We start from the raw sequence: 12,024 nt of genomic DNA, 5'->3' as shown, positions 1-12,024 counted from the left end.
ATGTGAAGTCAGAGCCTGCCACAGCAAGGTTAAAGGGTATGATACAAAAGTTTCACACTTTCATTCCTCCCAAATATTGTCCAGGTGTGTGTTCAAGGAAGAGATAAGACGGTAAACCATTCTTTCTACTCATTTGATCATTTGGAAATGTTGTAAAACCAGAAAGGGTTTTATGATTCAGATGAGAGGCTTCAGCCTTTAGGATCTGATCCACAATACTTCTATAGCTCTACCACGGTAATTTTCCATTTGAATTGAAACTCAATTTGAGAAGGTGAGAGGGATAAAAGGACAGGGTGACAAATAGACTGAGGAAACAGAACAATACAGAGAGGCTGCTTGCTTGTGACAGCCATGGGGGCTACCACACTCATCCAATGTTTGCCAAATCACTACCAAATCCCTCCAAGAGGAAGTTTTTATTTATAGACTAGAGGCCCAGTGCACAAATTTGTGCATCAGTGGAGTTCCTCGACCCGGCCTGTGGAATCGAGCCAAAACCGTCTCTCCGACATCCCGAGAGGTTCTGGATTGCAAGAGGGTGCACAATCAGGGCCAGGGAGGGCACAGGAGCTTGACTAGCCAGGGAGGGACTGCAGGAGGTTGCCAGGGCATGTTGGGCCCATCTCGCTCAGTCCCTATTAGCAGACCCCAGCAGTAAGCTAACCTACCAGTTGCAGTGTCTGCTCCCTGGTGGTCAGTGCACATCATAGCAACTGGTCGACTGGTCGACTGTTTGCCCCTGGTGGTCAATGCACATCATAGTGAGCATTTGAGCAGCCTTAGCAGATTATTAGCATATTATGCTTTGATTGGTTGAATGGACAACCAGATGACTGTACACTTAGCATATTAGGCTTTCATTATATAGGACTAGAGGCCCGGTGCACAAAAATATGTGCACTCCAGGGGGGTGGGGGGTCCCTCAGCCCGGCCTGTGCCCTCTCTCAATCTGGGACCCCTTAGGGGATGACCACCTGCTGGCTTAGGCCTGCTTCCTGGGGGAATGGGCCTAAGCTGGCAGTCAGACATCCTTATGGCAGCCCAGAAGCCATTGGGGGATGTCCACTTGCCAGCGGGGAGCAGGCCTAAGCAGCAGTCGGACATCCTTAGTGCTGCTGAGGAGGTGGGAGAGGCTCCCGCCACCACCACTGTACTGGTAGCCTTCAGCCTGGCTTGTGGCTGAGCAGAGCTCCCCCTGTGGGAGCGCACTGACCACCAGAGGGCAGCTCCTGTATTGAGCGTCTGCCCCCTGGTGGTCAGTGTGTTTCATAGTGACCAGTCATTCCCAGTCTTTCTGCTGTTAGGGTCAATTTGCATATTACCCTTTTATTATATAGGAGTGCCTGGCCAGCCTGGGTGAGGGGCTGATGGCTGTTTGCAGGCTGGCCACAGGCCCTTCAGGGTGGGGGTCCCTGCTGGGGTACCTAGCCAGCCTGGATGAGGGGCTGATGGCTGTTTGAAGGCTGGCCAAGCCCCCCAGCAGGGACCCTCACCCCATGAGGGTGAGGCCAACCTGGGTGAGTGGCTGATGGCTGTTTGCAGGCTGGCCACAGTCCCTTCAGGGTGGGGGTCCCCACTGGGGTGCCTGGCCAGCCTGGGTTAGGGGCTGAGGGCCATTTGCAGTCTGGCCACAGCCCCTTCAAGGTGGGGGGTCCTGTTGGGGTGCCTGGCCAGTCTGGATGAGGGGCTGAGGGCCATTTTCAGGCTGGCTAAGACCCCAAGCAGGGACCCTCACCCCATGAGGGTGTGGCCAGCCTGGGTGAAGGGCTGATGGCTGTTTGCAGGCTGGCCACAACCCCCAGCCACCCAAGCTCCCAGTGGAGGCTGGCTGGAAGCAGGTATCTGTGATTTATTTGTCTTCTATAATTGAAACTTTGTTGCCATGAATGGAGGCCACAGCCAGCTCAGGGAAGGCGTCCTGCTTGCTCCAGCTCTGTGGCTCCAGTCTGCCATCTTGGTTGGGTTAATTTGCATATAGTCACTCTAATTGGCTGGTGAGTGTGGCTTAGGGTGTAGCGAAGGTATGGTCAATTAGCATCTTTGTCTTTTATTAGTGTAGATTGCTGTCACTCTATACTTACAGGGGTTTTTTTATGGTATTGTGAATATTCCATTGTCTCAAAGGCTGGTGGCAATAGCAAAAAAAGTGATGTTAAAGTTTCTCTTCCTTATGACTGTTCTTACGTGTGGTTATGTAAGTGCATGAGGTCATGTGAAGAAAAAGATCTGGTACTCCTGAGCATTTCTCATTTTGAAAAATCATTTTTCTTATTTTTGGAAAATTGAGGTTGCTCACTTACCGTTTTTATGACCCTTTTTACAGGGAGAGAGCCTTGGCTCTTGTCCTCTAGCTCAATTCCAGCATCCCCGAGACCAACATTCTTCTTATGCTTTATTTGAACACATAGTCTACCCTTCCTACCCTGTATGCTTATGGAACCTGGCTCATAAAAGCCTTCTGCATATTCCCACTGGGAGGGGAAGCATCTGGTATGAAAATGATCCCTCTCCTTCCTTAGGATATTTTGAAAATATAATATCTACTTGTAGTATTAATTCCAGCTCAAAAAACGTGTGGCTTGGAATAGTCATGAAGTAGCAATACAGTGTCTGTGAAGAATGGACTTCCAATAGTCTTCCTCTTTTATAGATATGCTTATTCTGAAATGTTCATCATCTGCACCTGGACATAAAGTTACTAATCATATAGGTCACATAAGGAAAAGTATGAAGGTGTGTACGAGAAAAAAACGTAGACTATAGATCACCCAAATCTATTGTTAAGAGTTTATCAGTAAAGACAGGCAAACGGTACAATGATTTCAAATGCAGTTGCTAGCCCTGATGGATTAAACATGCCCGTGAATTCTTATTAGGCTTCACTGCAGTGTTCATAGCCCTTTCATACTTGTAGCAGTTGCAGAAAGATGAGAAAGAGGCCAGCTTCTGGGTCAGGTCCTTGGCTCAGCAGCCCCTGAAAGTCAGCTTTGCCAGCCTTTCCTAAAGTGATCTGCTTCTTAGGACTGGTTCACCTTAAGTGATCTCACAGAAGCCAGACTGTCAATTTCTTTGTTTATCATAAGAAATGCACCCATCAAGCTTCCAGCATAAGTTAGTGGCTGATCAGAAAATCTCTCTCCCTGTAAGAAAGCAGCACAGAAGCCAGAGCATACACAGATGGTTTCTTGGAGGAGAAATTCAGTAGAAGAGTCAGTGAATGCATTGCCAAGATTTGATAGGCTGATGAGTCTAGCCACACCAGGGACCCGAAAGCCAAACCCTCCAAACTGCACTCTCAGTGGGGGCAGCATCCCCACCCCCACCCCCAAAATATCACTGACATGCCACCAAATTCTTTTCCTGCTGGTTACCTTTCCTGAACTCTGTCCAGTCCATGTCTCCTCTGTGCTCACAGCCTCTCCCCAGACAAGGGGACATGAAAATTGACTTTGACTAGACACCCATTTACGAGACTGTAATTACAATTCAGTCCTGCTCCAAGATCGCATTTTAATTGCATTTTAGATATTTTTTAATTTCTTCACGTAAACATGACTGCTCTCTTGGTCCGTTCCTATAGATTTTACTAGCTGATTTCTCAGAGGTCAATCTTATTTTCCTTTGCTCTAAACTGGAATGTGTGGCCACACCCAGACTACAATACTTAACACCAAGATAAAGAATACAAAACAGAGCTTTGTAATCACCAGCCCGGGATCACTGGATTCTCCATTTTTGTGCTGAATATTTGCCTGGTTGTTTGCTTTTTGAGTTTGAAGTTTAAATGCCAACCTGCTTTTCTGTGAGTTCTCTCTGAATCAGCCCTTTGTTTGGTCAGTTCACAAGGTACACATGAGCTGCCAGGCATGGTTAGGCTCTGAGGTAATAGTTAAGAGGAAGGGAAGTGACTGAAGGCCACCAACACAGAATTTTTTTAAAAAAAGAAGAAAAAATGGAATAGGGTGGGGATGCTAATACTCTTATCAGACACCAACTGCTTAAACTGAAGGAGTCAACAAAGGGTTACCATGAATTTAACACAGGCTTCCCCTATGACTAGTCCAAAATAAACATGGACATTTTACTCATAATGTTAATTAGGATCTCACAAGTGACTAATTCTAAATTAGAAAGGTTTATTCATCCTCACACAGTGGGAATGTATTGCATGGCTATTCTGGTTCCCAGGGGGAAACAAAATAACAGGAAGTCACTGTAAAAGGTCATTGATCAGGAAATACCAAATTTCCACTTTGCACCTTTATAAGAAGCAACAAAATGTGCCCCAAATAAGCTGGCGAAAGGAGAAAAGTCAGGCTCTGGTTTAAATTATTTTTAAACCACTGAGAATACTATTTAGATTTCCTTGAGCGCTTGGAAGATCTAGCTCTTTCTTAATGTAAGAAGGCAAAAGAAACTGAAATATTCCAGGAAACCTGTGGCTTAGCACCTAAACCATAGCTCCAGAATCAAAAGGACCTAGCTACACTTTCTTCACTGTCATCCCACATAAATAGATCACCCTAAATTCAATTCTTATCAAATAAGAGTATGTGTCTTTAAAAATACAATATTCACATGCAATCGTTTCAAAAACTGGGCACGAAATACACCATTTCTCCTAGAATTCTCTTCTAGATCCTTTCTCCCTTCATACTCAGCCACGAAACTGTCCTTCCCTGACTTTCTCAGTAATTCTCTTACTTATTAACACCCTGATTCATTCTGAAAGGCTTCATCCATAGGCCAACAGTGTGAGGAAATAAAAAATGTTTTCAATAAGCTACTTTGGGGATCACTGAAGTGCCTATGGGTAAAACAACGCAGAGGGGTTATTTTGCTTTGCACAATCATGCTGATCTCTAATTTTGCCTACACTAATCATTAAACCTTCAGAAAATATTCCAAAGGAGAACTTACCAATAATGTTTTTATTATGGGAAGGACCCAGACACTTTCTGCGTACTAATTTATTTATGCCATATTCATACTTGAGGTTTCAGAGAGCCAGGAATTCCCGTAAGTGCTCTGCTCTCGTTCCTCTCCACTCTTCAGACTTCCTTAAATACATGAGTATGAAGAGGTATTGTTAAGCCAGAAAAACAAAAAAGAATGTGCAAATCTGGGAACACATTCCAGGATTTCCAGCTACCAGTACAGGGCTTGATGTATCGAAAATATTGGCCAGAAATGTCAAGTTTCTCGAGAATCACTGATTCTCGGAGAATCCCCCAAGGAGCTTTCTGAGAAGGAAATAGTGCACAAAGCAATTCTCTGTGCAGTACAAGATTATGTCACTCCCAGGCTTTGAACCCCCTAATGGATTTCCATCACAATTAGAATGAAATCCGAAGCCACACAACCTGGGCCCTTGGCTGCCTCACTGGCCTCCTTTCCTCCCACTTTCTCCCTCACTGAAGCTGTGCCAGCCACAGTGAACTCCTTGCTGGTCCTTGGAGTTGCCGAATGTATTCCCATCTCAGGGTCTTCCCATTTCCTCTTCTCTCTCTGGAATTCTCTTCATCTGTAGAGTTAGATGGTTTATCCTCTCCATTCATTGTATTACATGTTTTTGTATTACATATTTTGTAATACATTGATTTACTTGTATTATCTGCTTCCTTTCTGGAATGTAAACTTTAGGACATCAGGAACATTTTCTATGTTGTTCACTGCCATATCCCCAGAGCTCGGAATGTAGTAGGTGTTCAATAAATATTTATTGAATGAATGACTAAATAGCAAGTTACCTGAATATACCACCTAATGCATTTTTAAAATAACAACAAAGAGCATCCGTTTGTGTTCACCATTATATTGCTATTGCCTGTGCCAGTGACTGGCAGATTATAACCACTATATGTGCTAGAATATAGCACTGCAAAATAAAAATAAAGTCCAGGCTGCTTTCATGGACTTTATAGTCCGCCAAATTGAGATAGCAAACAAACACACAAACAAATATGCCAGAAAAGAAACCAGAAGGGGGAAAAAAGGCAGGATACTGTCTACCAAGTAACTGAGGGAACTATTTCACATTAAATGAAACTCTGACAGGGTAACACTTAAATTGAGTACTACACCTGGGTCAAATCATGGGGAAGCACTTAACAAACCTAAATTCAGGACATTCTACAAAATAACTGGCCTAAAACATGTAAAGCATTACGGTCATGAATGTTAAGGAAAGACTAGGGAATTATTCCTTACTCAAAGAGCTAGAGAAAGACACAGCAACTTGGTGAAAGGCATGATCCTAAATGAGATCCTTTATATAAGAGATGCTACTGGCCAAATTAATGAACATGAATGGGTCTCCAAACAAAACTACATGAGGATTATTTATATACTTTCGGTAATTTTGAGATTATTTAGAATAAAAATAAATGGTTGCTGATTTGGGCGAAAATGAGGAACAGAAAAGTTAAATAACTTTCCCAAGGTCCCAAAGTATGTGACAAAGCCTGGATGTGAACTCGGGCAGTCTAACTCCAAACCATGTGTCTTCAAGCACTCTACATGCTGTTTCTATCAAATAGGGCATATAAGTGCTTAGCATAGTGTCTCATGCAAAGTAAACTCTCAAGTGATATTCATTATTATTATTAAAAATTAATACACTGAGTAAATAAATAAATATTACATGTCCTGCATGATAAGAAAGCAAAAACCAGGGTAACATAATTCCAGACAAAAGTAACTGGTAGTACAAAGGCCCTAAGGTGAGCACAAACTTGGCATGTTGGAGGGGAAAGGTTGGTGTGCACGCATTATAAAGCATTATGGGGAGCGTGGTTTGAGGTGAGATCAGAGGAAGTTCTTCAGGTCCTATCCTGTAGAGAGAGCTGTAAGCCAGGGAAATGAGAATGAAGCGCTCATTTAAGTGTGACTGGAAGTATAGGCAGGTGTTATAAGCTAAATCGTGCCTGCCCCTGATTTATTTGAATATGATATCAGCAAGATATTGAAGTAGGAGGCCCTAGGCCATGCAGCCCACAAACACACCAATTAAGCAACAATTCATGGGCATATTTCCTTTATGAGAAATCTAGAAACTAAGTGAAAGGTTCCTAAACATGAAAAAGGTTCCTAAACCCAAAAACAGATTGATTAGCCAGTAAGGAGATTCAGGACACTCTTTCCCTAGAGTCCCTCCCTCTGATGCAAAGCCATGCGATTAGAAAGAGATCTCCTGGCACCCAACTCTCCCAGGAGAGGGAAGGGTTTAGCTTGCCTATCCAGTGCTCCAACTGCTCTGAGGAGCCTCCCCAGAGAATTAATCTCAGTCTTGCCAGTTTTGGAACTTGGATGAGTCACCACAGTCTAGCAGCCTAAGAGAAAATGGAGACAGCAACTTGCGCCCACAGACACATAGCCCCACCTCCTGTTCAGCATAGACTGAGCAAATAAAAAAGTCCAGCCCTCAGCTTTCCTGGGGAAAGAGTAGAGCCATGTACAGAGCACACCAGCTTCTCTGAGGGGCTCCCCAGAAGACTGACCTCTGCCCTGCCTGTCTTGGAGCTCAGACAGGTTAGCCAACCATAGTCTAGCAGTTTGTTACCCCCAAGGCACAGGCAACAAAAACAAACAAACAAACAAACAAACAAACAGGTGGAATTACAACAAACTGAAAACCTCCTGCACAGCAAAGAAAACAATCAACAGAGTAAAAAGATATTATACAGAAGGAGAGAAAAAGTTTGTAAACCATATAGCTGATAAGGAATTAATATTCAAAACATATAAGAAGTTCATACAACTCAACAAAAAACTAATAACCCAATTTTAAAAATGGGCTAAGGATTTTAATAAACATTTTTCCTATAAGACATGCAAATGGCCAACAGATATATGAAAAAAATTGCTTATTGTCACTAATCATGAGGGAAATGCAAATCAAAACCACAATGAGCTATCACCTTATATATGTCAGGATAGCTATTATTAAGAAAAAAAATGTTGGTGAGGATATGTAGAAATTAGAAGCCTTGTACATTGTCAGTAGGCATGCAAATGTGCAGCCACTATGGAAAACAATATTACAGTTCCTCAAAAAATTAAAAATAAAACTACCATATGATCCAGCAATCCCACTTCTGTATATAAGTATACCTAAAACAATTGAAATTAGGTTCTTATTAAGATATCTACATTCCCAAGTTCATTGAAGCACTATTTACAATGGCTAGGATGTGGAAACAACCTAAACTTTGATCAGCAGATGAATAAATAAATAAAATGTGGTATAAATACAAAATAAAATACCACTCAGCCTTAAAAATGGAAATTGTACAATATGTGACAACATCAATAAATTTTGAGGACATTATGCTAAGTGAAATGAGCCAGTCACAGAAAGACAAGCACTGCATTATTCCACTTATTTGAGGTATCAGAAACAATCAAATCTATAAAATCAAAGACCAGAATATTGGTTGCCAGGGTGATGAGAGAGGGGGAAATGGGGGGTTATTTATTAACAAGTATAAAGTTTCCCTTAAGTAAGATAAAGTAAGCTCTAGGGATGTGTTTTACAATTTTGTACCTATCCTATATATTAAAGCGGTAATATGCAAATTACCTCACACCCTCACAAGATGGCTGCCTATGACCAGGCCAGCAGGGGGGTTAGTGTGGGCCAACCAAACGACTGAACAGCAGGCTTTGTGGGGTGACCAGGCCGGCAAGGGAGTTAGTGAGGGCCAACCAAACGACTGAGCAGCAGGCTTCATGGGGCAACCAGGCCGGCATGGGGGCTGTGAGGGGCGACCAGGCCAGCAGAAGGGAGCAGTTGGGGGCAACCAGGCTGGCAGGGGACCAGTTAGGGGCGATCAGGCAGGCAGGCAGGTCAGCAGTTAGGAGCCAGCAGTCCCAGATTGCGAGAGGGATGTCCGACTGCTGGTTTAGGCCTAAACCAGCAGTCGGACATCCCCTGAGGGGGTCCAGAATTGGAGAGGGTGCAGGCCGGGCTGAGGGACCCCTTCCCCCGTTGCATAAATTTCGTGCACCAGGCCTCTAGTAGTAAAATAATAGGTAAATAAATGAAATGTGTCTATATTTGGACACAGGGTCTTTAAAGAGATAAAATTAGGTCATTAATGTTGACCCTAATCCAATAAGATTAATGTCCTTTGGGGAAGAGGAAATTAGGACACAGACACAAAGAGGAAAGACCATGTGAAGACATAGAAAGAAGACAGCCACCTATAAGCCAAAGTTAGAGGCCTGCTGACAACTTGAACTCAGACTTCTAACCTCCAGAATTTTAAGACTAATTTCTGCTGTTTAAGTCACCCAGTCTGTGGTACTTTCGTATGATGGCCCTAACAAATTAATACCGAAGGTTTTAAGCAATTAAAGTGACATAATGAAGTCACTTAGGCAGAAAATGATGGTAGTTGGTCTAAGGTGATAGTTGTGCAGAGGAGGTGAAGTGACTGGATTCAAGACAGCTTTAGAAGAGAAATCAACATTGAGGATGGGAGAAATAGAGGGACATGGAAGCCACCCAGACGGCAGCATGAACAACTTGTAGACAGTGAGCTACTAGATGCAGGAAACTGGGGGAGGAGAAGTTCTTACAATTTGAGATCACCTATCAGACACTCAAGTGGAGATGTTAGGTGAACAGTTGAATATATAAATCTGGAATTGATATATAAATCTGGGCATCCTTGCTACATAGATGTTTAAAACCAAAGTACTCTGTAAGATTCCCTAAAGAGAAGGCATGGATAGTTAACATCAGAATCCTGACCCAGTTCCTGCAGCATGTCAAATTTTAAGGCTTAGCAGTGAAGTAGATAAGACTGACAAGCAGTTAAAAGAGAGTTAAGAGGAAAACTAACAAAGTAGTGTCCATGAATCAAGGGGGGAAAAGTGTCTTAAGAAGAGAGTGGGACAGCTTCCAAGTGCTGTTGAGAGGTCTAGTGAGCTGAGAACTCTCAGTCACCACTGGTGTGGGCAGTATGGACATTACTGCTATCAAAGAGAAACCTGTCAGTCCCATGGCGAGAACAGAGTTCAAATGGAAAGGGTTGAAGAAGAAACAAAAAACATGAAGGTGAAATCACTTACTTTAGGCAAATACTTTAAGTGTCACTGGAAAGGGAAGCACTCAGTATATGGAAGCTGCGATAAAATATAGTTCCAATGGAAATTTCAGAAGGATCTGGAAATTTGACCCCATATTAATTAAATGGAAGGGTTTCTGACCATTTGTACAGTTAAGATTATGAGGCTGTATCATCTAGAATTAAACTGTTCATTGATTCTATGAAAATCTATAGGAAATCATAAATGCAGATTACAGCTTAGAAAGTGGTCATTTAAAACAGGAAAAAAAAATGGAAATGTAGAGTGTAAATGAACATTCCACAGGACTCTTTTGAGGAATTAAAGGTAATTTTATTCTGGTCTGATTTGCAAATCAGAGAACATAGCCTTTGGCATGAACCAAGGACATGCTTTAAGATGGGAAGAATAAGGCAGTGTTTTCAAAGTGAGGGTCAAAGGGATAAGTTGCTATTATGCCCCAATTAATTAATTATCTGTCTAGATTTAGTGGGACATACGCAGGTGACCAGGGGTCAATAATAACGGCCTATCCCCTGGTACTTCAACATCTAGACAGCTGAGCCGAACCGGAACGCATGAACACACAAGACAGAATTAGCATGCAATCACACAAGGTTTATTTACCTATTCCTAGTGGGTCCTAGGCTCCAGCAAAGGCCCCCCGGCGATACACACCAAAAGACAGACGACGAAGACAGAGACAGACAGGAGGCCGCAGTTGGTTCAGGCTCACACAGCAGAGCAGTCAGTCAGGGGCTTGTCTGAAGGAGTGACATGGAGTCCACCTCTCTTCAGGCAGGAGATATCGACTGAAGAAAATCTGGTGCTTATAGAGCCAGTAATAAACAACTTGTGTCTTATCAGTGTGGGCCAGACGGTGTGCCTTATGCTAGGAGCAGGGTGTTTACGCTTTAAGGCTTAGGGCATTCACATCAAGACAGTGGGGTGTTCACCACATTTTGGAAGTTACAGAGTATTGGGGGTCTTCACACAGCAAACATTTCACACATTAATTATTTCACACAATAATTATTTCCTTACATAAGAGGGGTTTCCTTATGACCATAACATTATTATAACGAAGACCATAAACTTTTCATTCATTTTTGGATTGGTGGAGGTCACTGGGCTTTCAAGGGTCATCTCACTCAGTGGTCAGCAAGCGAGGTTACAAGATGAGGACAGTGAATAGCTTCAGTTCACTCATGGTCAGCAGATAGAGTCAGGGGATATGGCCAACAGTTGGAGTCATAAGACATAGTCAGCAGGGGAAGAGGATTATGAATGCCAGAGACAAATGCCTCAGTTTCCCGTGAAGTCTGGTAAGACAAGTTATGTGGTGAACTGAAAAATGCAGGGAATGCAGTTCTTTAGGTAGACAGATTCAGAGTTTAAACTGCAAAATGATCTAGTCACTCCAGCAGGGTCAGAGACCAAATTGCAGTAGGGTTTAGATATTAGATCACAAAATTATGACATTAGAAACCTCAAGGGTTTCTTGTCTTGGATAATAACAACCTATAGGCCCTTAGGCAAATCTCTCTAAAATGCTTCAGTAACTAGAAACTGTACCTTCCACAATAGATATTAAAAACCATTACACATTTCCCAACTCTATCTGCTGACCATGTCAACTGAAACTACCCATTGTTCTCATGCTACAACCTCACTTGCTGACCACTGAGTCAGAAGACTCTTGAAAGTCCAGTTGCCCCCACCAATCTAAAAATGAATGATGTAAGTTTATGATCTCATTTCCTAGCAACTCATCCCTTTGACTCTCACTTTTAAAACACTTGCCTAGCCCTAGCTGGTTTGGCTCATTGGATAGAGCATTGGCCTGCAAACTGAAGGGTCCCGGGTTTGATTCCAGACAAGGGCACGTGCCTAGGTTGCAGGCTCGATCCTCAGTAGGGGGCGTGCAGGAGGTGGCTGATCAATGTT

The 12,024-nt window shown here is 43.0% G+C and overlaps 1 protein-coding gene across 7 annotated transcripts in view; it reads right to left on the bottom strand.

Moving 5' to 3' along the window:
* Positions 1-10,870, bottom strand: part of TSPAN8 (tetraspanin 8) — a 51,207-nt gene extending 40,337 nt beyond the window's left edge. For 3 of the 7 annotated variants that reach the window (XM_036299507.1, XM_036299506.1, XM_036299511.1), the window contains exon 1: positions 10,705-10,869. The gene's annotated coding sequence lies outside the window, so the exon portion shown is untranslated. Of the gene's footprint in view, positions 1-10,080; positions 10,150-10,704 lie in introns of those variants that run through there. The other 4 variants (XM_036299509.1, XM_036299512.1, XM_036299510.1 and 1 more) reach the window with 4 other exon arrangements.
* Between the last annotated feature and the right edge of the window lie 1,154 nt (positions 10,871-12,024).

The sequence above is a fragment of the Myotis myotis genome, unplaced genomic scaffold (assembly GCF_014108235.1).
Source record: "Myotis myotis isolate mMyoMyo1 unplaced genomic scaffold, mMyoMyo1.p scaffold_m19_p_3, whole genome shotgun sequence".
In the NCBI taxonomy this organism is placed as follows: Eukaryota; Metazoa; Chordata; class Mammalia; order Chiroptera; family Vespertilionidae; genus Myotis; species Myotis myotis.
Note: the sequence above shows the minus strand (reverse complement) of the source record. Positions and strands in the feature narration are given on the sequence as shown.